The 11,848-nt window shown below is 40.4% G+C and overlaps 1 long non-coding RNA gene across 1 annotated transcript; it reads left to right on the forward strand.

The window, feature by feature from the left end:
* The first annotated feature begins 1,396 nt into the window (after positions 1–1,396).
* Positions 1,397–6,401, forward strand: LOC129534114 (uncharacterized). The gene is made up of 2 exons (XR_008680539.2): positions 1,397–1,541; positions 6,151–6,401. It is a non-coding gene; the product is annotated as an uncharacterized lncRNA (long non-coding RNA).
* The last annotated feature ends 5,447 nt before the right edge of the window (positions 6,402–11,848 follow it).

Consider the following 11,848-nt stretch of genomic DNA (forward strand, 5'->3'; position numbering starts at 1 on the left):
CGTTTAAAAGTTGGCAAAAGACATGAACAGACACTTTCCAAAAGCAGACACACATGCAGTCAAGCATATGAAAAAATGCTCAATATCATTAATCATTAGAGAAATGCAAATCAAAACCACAATGAGATACCATCTCACACCAGGCAGAATGGATATTATCAAAAAGTCAGATTATTAATAGCAGATACGTCAAGGTTATGGAGAAAAGGGAATGCTTATACACTGCTGGTGGGAATGTAAATTAGTTTAGCTATTGTGGAAAACGGTGTGATGATTCCTCAGAGAACTTAAACAGAACTACTATTCGACCCAGCAATGCCATTACTGGGTATATACCCAAAGGAATATAAATCATTCTACCATAAAGACATATGCACGAGTATGTTCATTGCAGCACTGTTCACAACAGCAAATACATGAAATCAACCTAAATGCCCATCAACAGTAGATTGGGTAAAGAAAATGTGGTACATAGACCCCATGGAATACTATGCAGTCATAAAAAGAATGAGGTCATTTCCTTTGCAGCACCATGGATGGAGCTGCAGGCCATCATCCTAAGCAAACTAAATGGAAAGAGCCAAATACCACATGTTCTCACTTATAAGTGGGAGCTAAACATGAGAACACATGGATACTAGAAGGTGAACCACATGCACTGGGGTCTACTTGACGGTGGAGGGTGGGAGGAGGAAGAAGATCAGAAAAAATACCTATTGAGTACTATGCTTATTACCTGGATGATGAAATTATCTGTACTCCAAACCCCTGTGATGCGCAGTTTACCTGTATAACAAACCTGCACCCATGAACCTAAAATAAAAGTTAAAAAAACCTAAACCCCAAATTACCTTCAACCTTCATGAGTTTTTACATTTGAAAGTTAAATCGATAACTTAATGACAATAATTCAACTCTCTCATGCTTATCCCTCTCATCTAACCCAAAACAAAACAAGATGGGATGCTGAGGTGAAGAACCTTTGAATTTTTAAATATTATTAGGTCTAGCAGAACCTCAGAAAGACACGTTTACATTAAGAGGACTTTGACTATTGATATGGGCATGTAAGTTCTTTACTGCCACGTTCCTAGTAATTCCTGAATTGCACATGTATGAAATGACATTAATTCTCTCATACTTTAGGGTTGCTTGTTAGTGCCTAGAAGGAATACAGTCTCTGTGGCCAGTCTCCTTGGATCATCAAGAGCCTTGTAGTTTCCCATTTTTCATGTGCTAATAGTGAAAATGTTTAGAAAGCCCCATCTGTCCTCCCACATTGGCATCCTACTGATGTGCTGTCCTGGTTGCTAGGTGCAGATTTAGGTTCCAAGCAGAACACTGCTAGTGTTCTCTGCAGTTTGTTGTAGAATCATAGTGTCTTGGCAACCAAAGGCAGATCTGGTGCTATGGAGGACCTGCTTACTGCTATGAGGTGTTACTTTATACAGGTCCTGGAGAAGCTGATTGAGGCCACGTCAATGTTGCAAGGAGACATGAGACTCACATCAGAGTTCTATGGCTTAACATGGGGGATGGTGGTAAGTGCAGCTATATTTGGATTTTGTAATTATAAAAGCCAACTTTATATAAAGAGAGTAAAAAGAGTTTACCAGAGAAGTTTCTTCTGTAGTTGAAGACAAATGTAATGTTTTAATAAATTAGGCTGATTAAAAAAGAATATGAGCTTGGTGTGGTGGCTCATGCCTGTAATCCCAGCGCTTTGGGAGGCCGAGGCAGGTGGATCACCTGAGGTCAGGAGTTTGAGACCAGCCCGGCCAACATGGTGAAATTCCGTCTCTACTAAAAATACAAAAAATTAGCCGGGCGTGGTGGCAGGTCCTGTAATCCCAGCTACTTGGGAGGCTGAGGCAGGATAATCCTTGAACCTGGGAGGCAGAGGTTGCAGTGAGCCGAGATCACGCCATTGTACTACAGCCTGGGCAATGGGAGTGAAACTGTCTCTTAAGAAAAAAACGAGTATGAAGAGTATAAATTATTTTTCATGGAGTCCTGCCCTTAGAACAAGGCATTAAATCCTCTAAGTGTATAGGAAATTTGAGTTCAAAATAGATGCTTTGAAAAAAAGGAATGTTTTTGAAAAATGCTAATTTTTACAGATTTACAATGTAGAAGTGCAGTTGTGTTCCATGGATATATTGCATAGTGGTGAAGTCTGAGCTTTCAGTGTATCCATCATCCAAATAAAATACATTGTCCTCAGTAGGTAGTCTTTCATCCCTCAACCCTTTCCCAACCTCCCACCTTTTGGAGTCTCCAATGCCTATATTTCACTCTGTATCCACATGTACCCATTGTTTAGCTCCCACTTATAATTGATAATATGTAGCATTTGACTTTTTGTTTCTGAGTTCTCTTAAGCCAATGGCCTCCAGTTACAGTCACGTTGCTGCAAAAGACATGATTTCAGTCTTTTTATGGCCAAGTAGTATTCTAAAGTGTGTATATATGTATACCACATTTTAGAAATCCAATAGTCCACTGATGGACACTCAGGCTGATTTTATTACTTTGCTATTGTGGGTAGTGCTGCGATATACATAGACACATAGGTTTCTTTTTGATATAATGATTTCTTTACCTTTAGCTTGATATCCAGTAATGGGATTGCTGGATCGAATGGTAGCTCTATTTTTAGTTCTTTGAAAAGTCTCCATACTGTTTTCCACAGAGGTTGTACTAATTTACGTTCCCACCAATAGTGTATGTAATCCTTTTCTCTATATCCTCGGCAAAATTTTTTTTTTCTGAATTTAATAATGGCCATTTTGACTGGCATAACATAATATCTCACTGTGGTTTTAATTTGCAATTCTCTTATGATTAGCATTTGTTCATATGATTATTGGCCATTTATATGTCATCTTTAAAAAAAAAAAAGAACACCTTAAAGTTCAGAATGAATTACATTCATGGCTAGGTTTAGAATATGGGTTCCGTTACTGGAAGATGTGTTGAAGTCTTTTAAATAGTGAGAAGCTAATGCCAAAATAGCCTTAAAACTATGTCAGAAGAGGAAAAAAACAACTTAAGACAGCAAAAAAAAAAAAAAAAAAAAAAAAAAAAAAAAAATTGGGTTTGGATGAGCATTTCAATCTTGAGAAAAACCTAACGTGTTTGCAAAAGAAACTCAAGGATTGGATGACAAGTTTACCAGTGGGCAAAAGGATATTTATATCCTTGGATTAAGTGTTAAGTGATAAGAAATCAAATCAAATAACTGAGTGAACAGTTGATGAATATTCCCTACTATACTTGGAGAAGATAAAATGGATGCTGGGACTTAGAATTGGATCAAATCAGAACAAGTACCAATCAATGTTCAGTCAAAGGTGATTGATTTGTTTATGCTTCTTAAAATACTCTTTTTTTCTTTTTTGTGATGGAGTCTTGCTCTGTCGCCCAGGCTGGAGTGCAGTGGTGCAATCTCAGCTCATTGCAACCTCCATCTCCCGGTTTCAAGTGATTCTCCTACCTCAGCGTCCCGAGTAGCTGGGATTACAAGCATGCACCACCAATTCTGGCTAATTCTTGTATCTTTAGTAGAGACAGTGTTTCACCCTGTTGCCCAGTCTGGTCTCAAACTCCTGACCTCAAGTGACCCTCCCACTTTGGCCTCCCAAAGTGCTGGGATTACAGGTGTGAGCCACCGTGCCTGGCCTCTTACAAGACTCTTCATGGAGAGAGAAATAAAATAGAAATTAGGTTATATGAATAACATTGAATCTTGAAGCCTTTAAAAATCACACTGAACATATTCGGCATGAATTAAGCATTTTTTAAAATTATACTTTAAGTTCTGGGGTACATGTGCACAATGTGCAGGTTTGTCACATAGGTATACATGTGCCATGTTGATTTGCTGCACCCATCAACTCATCATTTACATTAGGTATTTCTCCTAATGCTATCCCTCCCCCAGTGCCCCCCACCCCCCAACAGGCCCTGGTGTGTGATGTTCCCCACCCTGTGTCCAAGTGTTCTCATTGTTCAACTCCCACTTATAAATGAGAACATGCAATGTTTGGTTTTCTGTCCTTGTGATAGTTTGCTGAGAATGATGGTTTCCAGTTTCATCCATGTCCCTGCAAAGGGCATGAACTCATCCTTTTTTATGGCTGCATAGCATTCCGCAGTGTATATGTGCCACATTTTCTTTATTCAGTGTATTATTGACAGACATTTGGGTTGGTTCCAAGTCTTTGCTATTGTGAGTGCCACAATAAACATACGTGTTCATGTGTCTTTATAGTATAATGATTTATAATCCTTTGGGTATATACCGAGTAATGGGATCGCTGGGTCAAATGGTATTTCTAGTTCTAGATCCTTGAGGAATCGCCACACTGTCTAAGCATTTGTCTAGTAAGAAAATGTAATTTGAAAGTAAGGTTCAGAACATTTAACCAAATGTTCAAGTAATTTCTAAACTGTATTGAGAAAATGGAATAAAGTTTCATAGATTATTTGTATTAGAAAAAGTTAATTAGAAAGTTTTCAAATGCACATTAAGTGATAGATACACACACACACAAAGCAAAAATTCTTAGAGAAAAAAATGAAAAAACTGACCTGTTCTTATCAAAGACATGATTTCCCACATTTAAAAAACCTTGTAATAGTTGATTTACAGTTAAGTTGACTGATGGAAATCTCATTGATTTAAGAAAATCTATATGAAAGTCCAGATAACAGTATTTTTTCCTATAAAAAGCTACGTAGTCAATATTAAGGCTTTGTAAACCAAGACACAAAACTGGAGTATTATGAAAGTACTTATATAACAAAATTAAAAATAAATTCTCACAATTTTTTTTGTCGCTGAAACAAAAGCACTGAAAATAATAAATACTAGCAAGAATGCAAAGTGAGGGAAACTCTCTTTGATTGCTGGTAGAAATGCAAAGTGGTGCAACCACTTTGACTATTTGGCAATTTTTATAAAGTTTAATATAGTCTTGCCATATGACTTAACAATCACATTCCTAAGTATTTACCCTAGTGAATTAAAACTTATGTCCGTGTAAAAATCTGCATGCAAATGTTTATATCAGTTTCATTCATAATTACTCAAAACTGTAAGCAACCCATGCCCTTCAACAGGGGAAAGATAATCTTGGGTATTTCCACACAATGATCTATGATTTTGTGGAAGTTGATTGATCAATGAATACTATTGATCAATGGGATGGAATGAGCTACTGATACATGCAACAACATGAATATATGTTGAGGGTATTTTACTAAATGAATGAAGCCAGACTTCAAAGTCTGAATATTGTATGATTTCATTCATAAGACATCTGGGAAAAAAAAACCCACTGGGATGGAAACACATCAGTGGTATCCAGGGCTTAGTGTAAGGGAGATTAGTTTATTACAAAGAAGACACACAGGGGAATTTTTAAATGATGGAGTTGTTTTGTATGGTGCTGCACTAGTAGTACACAAGTCTATGATTTATTAATCCCTAAGTAGTGTATCACAAAATTGCACTCAAATGCATGCAAATAAACGAGCAAAAATATCACCAAGATGTGGGAAGATCCTAGAATGGTATGACAGTGGCAAATCAACCTCACTTTATATAAATATGTAAGCTAACAACACTGAAAAGGGTAGAGAAGAAGTAAAAAGTGACCTAACTTACCTTGAGAAATAATGTTTTGATTAAAAAATGTCAGACTGTAGACAAAAGTAACTTTGCATAAATATGGTATTCTAAATAGTAAATTTGTTTCTCATGCGGGTTCAGCTAATTCTGTAATTGCTTCACATGCATACCAGTTGAACAAAAATATTAAAATATGAACAGTGGCATCCAGGTTTCTCCCTGTTGGTAAGAGAAGTTACAGAGAAGCAAGAAAGGAAGGCCAGTATGACCATTAGGGACTGTGTTAGAGTCAGAGTTATCACTATGACCTCATGTTTAAACACAAGCCCAAATGCACATGGACACACACAGATGGACAAATAAGGAAACAACAACAGATATGTGTGTATTCAGGGCTTACTGTGTAGACACACGTTACCTAGCCCTTTCTGCTGAAATAGCCTAGAAACAATGTTACCCTCGTAGCAATGTGCACATGTCACACTCAGATAATGTTTTCTAATGCCATTTTCCAGTGAAAAGAAACAGAGATCGTTGGAGAAATGTCTGATTATAAGATATTTCTAAGCCTGGTGAAGAAATATATAAGAGAAGCCTGGAGAAGAACCAGTAATACCAGAAATCAGGGAGGGGCCCTAAAGAGAAAAGGATAACAAAAAGATGAAGACCTGTCCAAGGGACCCAGCAGCTAACTTGAAAGAGCTCTCAATGGGTAAAGCTGGAGCAATTTCAACAACAAAATAAATAACATATCACTGGATTATAACCTGAAGTATAAAACGTATGAGTCCATACTCTTATAAATAAATGATTGAATAAATACATAAATGAGAAGAAGGGAGAAATCTTCCTTACTAGTCTATTAATAGTCCCCACTTTCAGATGTGGAGCTCATGATCTCCTTCGTTAAGTGTAGGCTGGACTCAGTGACTGTCTTCCAAGGAATAGAGTATGGACAGGTGACAATTGTAAGTTTAAGTTTTATTTAGTGCAAACACTACCTTAACCAAGTGATTAAAGTCAGCACCATCAGTGATGCCATATAGATATTATGTAACCCCTGCTCTGATGGGATAAAAAGGGCACATTACCTCTGTGGTCTCCTCTCCAAAAATTCAAAGGTCCAGTGTAATTGATGGCAGCTGAAACCCATCTGGACTGTGATGCTGGCTGTAGTAGGGGAGATGCAGGTGTGGCTGTGCGCTCTGTGGAGCCCCTGGAGCCGGGAACAGGCAGAAGCCCCAACCCCTTATGAGTTGACAGGGCAAGAGCCTTGTGCTCCCCAGCCTCAGCTGCAGTTGCCCAGCAGCGGCTGCGGACAGGACATCCCTGTGCGCTTGGGGTTCAGAAGCAGGCAGAAGCCCCACCCTCCCGGGTGCAGCTGCAGCTGCTCAAGCTGTGTCTACAAACCTGGGCATCCCTGTGCTCTTGGGTGCCAGAAGTAGGTAAGAGCCCTGCCCTCCTGGGCGCAGCTGCAGATGCCCAAGCTGCAGTGGCAGACCCGGGCATCTCTGCACTCTTGGGGGCTTGGGAAAGCCCTTTTTGCCCCCGCAGGCTTGGAGGTGCCTGCTCCTGGTGTCTGATCTCTCCCTGCTCCTGATGCATGCTCTGATCTCGGAGCGTGGTTGAGGCCAGGCCCAGGTGCTGTTGCAACCTGGCCTGGTGTGCCCACACTTGGGGCAGCACTGACATGCCAGTCTTCTGCCACCTCAGCCCCCTCTGGGCTTTGGGCACCAGTAAGCAAGGGAGGGAGGCTGGAGGGGGTGCTGCTGAGGGCAGCTTGGCACTGGCCTGCAGGTGCCTCTTGGCAGGAACAGCCTGGGCACCGTCAACAGTGGCAGGAGGCTCACAGGCTCCTGGGCAGAAAGGGACGGGTCCCCGGTGAGGCCCCACCTTCAACTCAGGGAAGAATTGAAGCCTGGGAGACGGGCTGCCAGCCTCGCAGACTGGAGTGGGGACTTACGATGCTTTTTCCAAGCCTGCCCGTGGCTGCCCAAGGACCAATCAGCAAGCACTTCCTTTCCTCTGAAGTCCATAAAAATTCCCAGACTCAGCCAGACACAAAAAGATGTCAGGACAACCAGCTGCAGAGAGGAATTACCTACCCTAGGGTCTCTTTTCTGCTGAGACCTGAACACTCTGTGGGATGACCTGTCTGAGGAGAGGAGCTACCCACTCCAGGGTCTCCTCTCTGCAGAGAGCTGAACACTCGTTAGGACACCCTGGCTATGGAGAGGAGCGGGTTTCCTCTCAGCTGTTCTATTGTTCAATAAAGCTCCTCTTCACCTTACTTACCCTCCACTTATCCACATACCTCGTGAGTGTGGGACAAGAACTTGGGACCCACTGAATGGCATGGCTGAAAGAGCTGTCACACAAACAGGGCTGAAACATGCCCTTTCCTCACCTCATTGCGGTTGACATAAAGGAGATAAGAGATGCAACTCTTTGGGGAGCCCAGAAATAGGAGCTCCCTGAGCCAGGGCTGTGACACCCTTGTGGGTCGTTCTGTGGTTCCTGGTGTGGAAGCTGCTTGCAGTACACCTGGTCCAGCCGCAGACTTGCAGGGAGCTGGCACCCCTGTCAGTGCCTGGAACTGCCTGCCCTGCTGCAGCAAGCATGCCTGGCTGTGTGCAGTAGCTGGACCCCACACTTGCTCCCTCATACATGCCTGCCACAGTAAACATACTGCAGTATGTTGGGAGATATTGGATTTTACCAAAAGCTTTTTCAGCATCTATTGAGATGATCATATGGCTTTTCCTTTTAATTCTGTTTATGTGGTGAATCACATTTGTTGATTTGCAGATGTTCAACCAATCTTGCATGCCAGAAATAGAGCCTTCTTGATTGTGGTGTATTAACTTTTTGATGTGCTGCTGGATTTGTTTGATTAGTATTTTCTCAAGGATTTTTCCTTCTATGTTCATCAGGGATATTGGATGGAATTTTTTTCTTTTTTTTTTTTTTTTTTTTTTTTTTTATTAAGCTAACTCACCTAACTTAGTGTGGGTCACATATCTTGGCTTGATAATCCCAAGCTGTGCTTAGAAACCCAGGTAGCACCAGGACATCCTGCAGCTCAGGGTTGGGCTCTGGCTGCACTGTGGGATCTGATATGCTTCTGGGTTGCTGGGAAAGTACTCAGGTGAAGCAAGGCATTCAGCTGGGCTGTGCAAGCTGCACAATGCACCTGCTTCTCCAGGGCAGCTAGGCATAGGACCTGAGAGGAGCCTGCAGGCAGGAGGGCTTGCAGAACAGATGTGTCCTAGTCCCATAGGGAAGCCAGCCCTGCTCTCCTTTGGCTTGACAGTCAGCTGAGTCAAGAGCCTTGCAGAGGGAGATGGGAAGCTCTCAGGGATGGGTGTCTACGGCTACCCTCCACCAAAGCTGCCCAGCACACAAAAGCTCCCAGGCTCTGCACTGTCTGAAGTACTGTCTCTGCCTGTTCCCCAGGGAGATACCCCTGCCAGCTAACACATTTATGGGGGATATGGGGTCTCTTGTAGCTAGGATCCCAGAGGTACATGACAAGAGTGAGCTGTCCCTCAGTTCCCTGGCTCACCAATTTCCCAGGAGCCATCTGGGGCTGGGAACTAGCCCTGGCATTCAGGTACCACTTGCAGGGTTTCCAGATTTCTGCCTCTACAGCCTCAGCTTCAGCTTTGCCTCTCCATACACTCAGCGTTTTCTCTCCTAAGATCACACATTGACTTTGTATCCTGAGACTTTGCTGAATTTGCTTATCAGCTTAAGGAGATTTTGGGCTGAGACGATTAAATCAACCAATTTATGTTAATTAACTCAATAATTTGGTCTCTCTCGGTGAAAGCAGTGCTTCCTGGCTGCAACTAATTGGACATCTTGTCCCTTCCCATCTGTGTAACACATTTTTTATACATGCTTTATTTTGATATAATTTTAGCTTTACAGAAAAGTTGCAAAGATGGCAAATAATTCCCATATACACCTCAACCAGTTTCACTTTCACTTAATGTTACATTTCTCTGGTACATTTTTCAAAATTAAGAAACTAACATTGGTATGTTGCTACTACCAAAACTCTAGACTATCTTTGGATTTCAGCAAGATTTTCTTTAACATCCTTTTTTTGTTGCAGAATCCCATCCAGGACACTCCATTGCCTTTAGTTGTCATGTGTTTCAGTTTCCTGAATCTCTGTTATCTTGTTTTTCATGATGTTGATAATTCTAAGTACTGCTCAGGTATCTTACAGAATACACTTCAATCATGGTTTGTCCAATGTTTTCTAATGGTTATGTTATGGGATCCTTGGGTTATCACTTTACCAGCTGAAAACCTCTGGGGCTAGTGGCACTTATGCCGGGGTTTTGCTCAGGCCCACTGGCCCACTCAGCCTGGCAGCCTGTGCTCAGCTTACATTACCAGCCTGGATACTGCACACAGCCAGGCATGCTTGCTGATATTTCTGGTTCTAGATCCTTATGGGAGTGTAAATTAATTCAACCATTGTGGAATGCCACAGTAAACATACATGTACATGCATGTTTATAGTAGAATGATTTATAATCCTTTGGGTATAAACCCAGTAATGGGATTGCTGGGTCAAATGATATTTCTGGATCTGGTTCTAGATCCTTGTGGAATTGCCACCTTGTCTTCCACAATGGTTGAATTAATTACACTCCCACCAACAATGTAAAAGCATTCCTATTTCTCCACATCCTCTCCAGCATCTGTTGTTTTCTGACTTTTTAATGGTCACCATTCTAACTGGCGTATGATAGAATCTCATTGTGGTTTTGATTTGCATTTCTCTAATGATGAGTGATGATGAGCTTTTTTCATGTTTGTTGGCTACATAAATGTCTTCTTTTGAGAAGTGTCTGTTCATATCCTTCGCCCACTTTTTGATGGGGTTATTTTTTTTCTTGTAAATTTGTTTAAGTTCTTTGTAGACTCTGGATATTAGCCCTTTGTCAGATGGATGGATTGCAAAAATATTCTCCCATTCTGTAGGTTGCCTGTTCACTCTGATGATAGTTTCTTTTGCTGTGCAGAAGCTCTTTAGTTTAATTAGATCCCATTTGTCTATTTTGGCTTTTGTTGCTATTGCTTTTGGTGTTTTAGTCATGAAGTCTTTGTCCATGCCTATGTCCTGAATGGTATTGCCTAGGTTTTCTTCTAAATCTTTTATGGTTTTAGGTTTTATGTTTAAGTCTTTAATCCATCTTGAGTTAATTTTTGTATAAGGTGTAAGGAAGTGGTCCAGTTTCTGTTTTCTGCATGTGGCTAGCCAGTTTTCCCAACACCATTTATTAAATAGGGAATCTTTTCCATGTTGCTTGTTTTTTTCGGGTTCATTGAAGATCAGATGGTTGTAGATGTGTGGTGTTATTTCTGAGGCCTCTGTTCTGTTCCATTGGTCTATATATTTGTTTTGGTACCAGTACCATGCTGTTTTTAAAACCTGTTTTATAAAAAAGGGAATTATTGTGAGACTTCAATGAGCCAGTGCATACACATCTAGATTTTGGACAGTGCCTGAAACATAGGAAGGATCTAATGAATGTAAGCCAGTTATCATTAATAGTATGATTAGCATTAATCATTAGTAATAATCATTACTCATAATATTGAGTCATTATTTCAGCTTGTCATGTGTATGAAAAAGCAGAGATATAATTTATTATTGGTAATCCAGTGCTTATTGTAATTTTATAATATTATGATATGAAATGATTAAATGTATATGTCACTTCTTCTTTGTTTCTAGCATAGTGCAGAGAACATAGTTTCCTCATAAGTGAAAGTCAAGTCAATAGTAGGAGATATTTGGTTATCTGAAGAGCATAGCTGATAACAGTAATTGACTCAGCAGCTGTTCCTTCTTATTCTATTATTTTGACAGCCTCTACTCCTCTTCACCTTTTATATGGCACTGGTGCCAGTTCATTTATCAATTCTTTTTTTTTTTTTTTGCGTTATCAGTAAATAAACTTATCCCTTAACAAGAGAATGGTGATTCCACTGTTATCTTAAACCTTTTCTTATTTACGCATCCTGCATATATCAAAAGAAACCTCAAATACCACTGATTCTTTTTCAATTAAAAAATTCCCACTGACTTTTTTTATGTGTGGAGATATAATAAGCAAATTTTCATTCAAAAGTTTCAAAGGATAAGAAGGATTTTTGGAATCACTAAAAATACTTGATATTTATTTCAAG

The sequence above is a fragment of the Gorilla gorilla genome, chromosome 5, assembly GCF_029281585.2.
Source record: "Gorilla gorilla gorilla isolate KB3781 chromosome 5, NHGRI_mGorGor1-v2.1_pri, whole genome shotgun sequence".
Classification (NCBI taxonomy): Eukaryota; Metazoa; Chordata; class Mammalia; order Primates; family Hominidae; genus Gorilla; species Gorilla gorilla.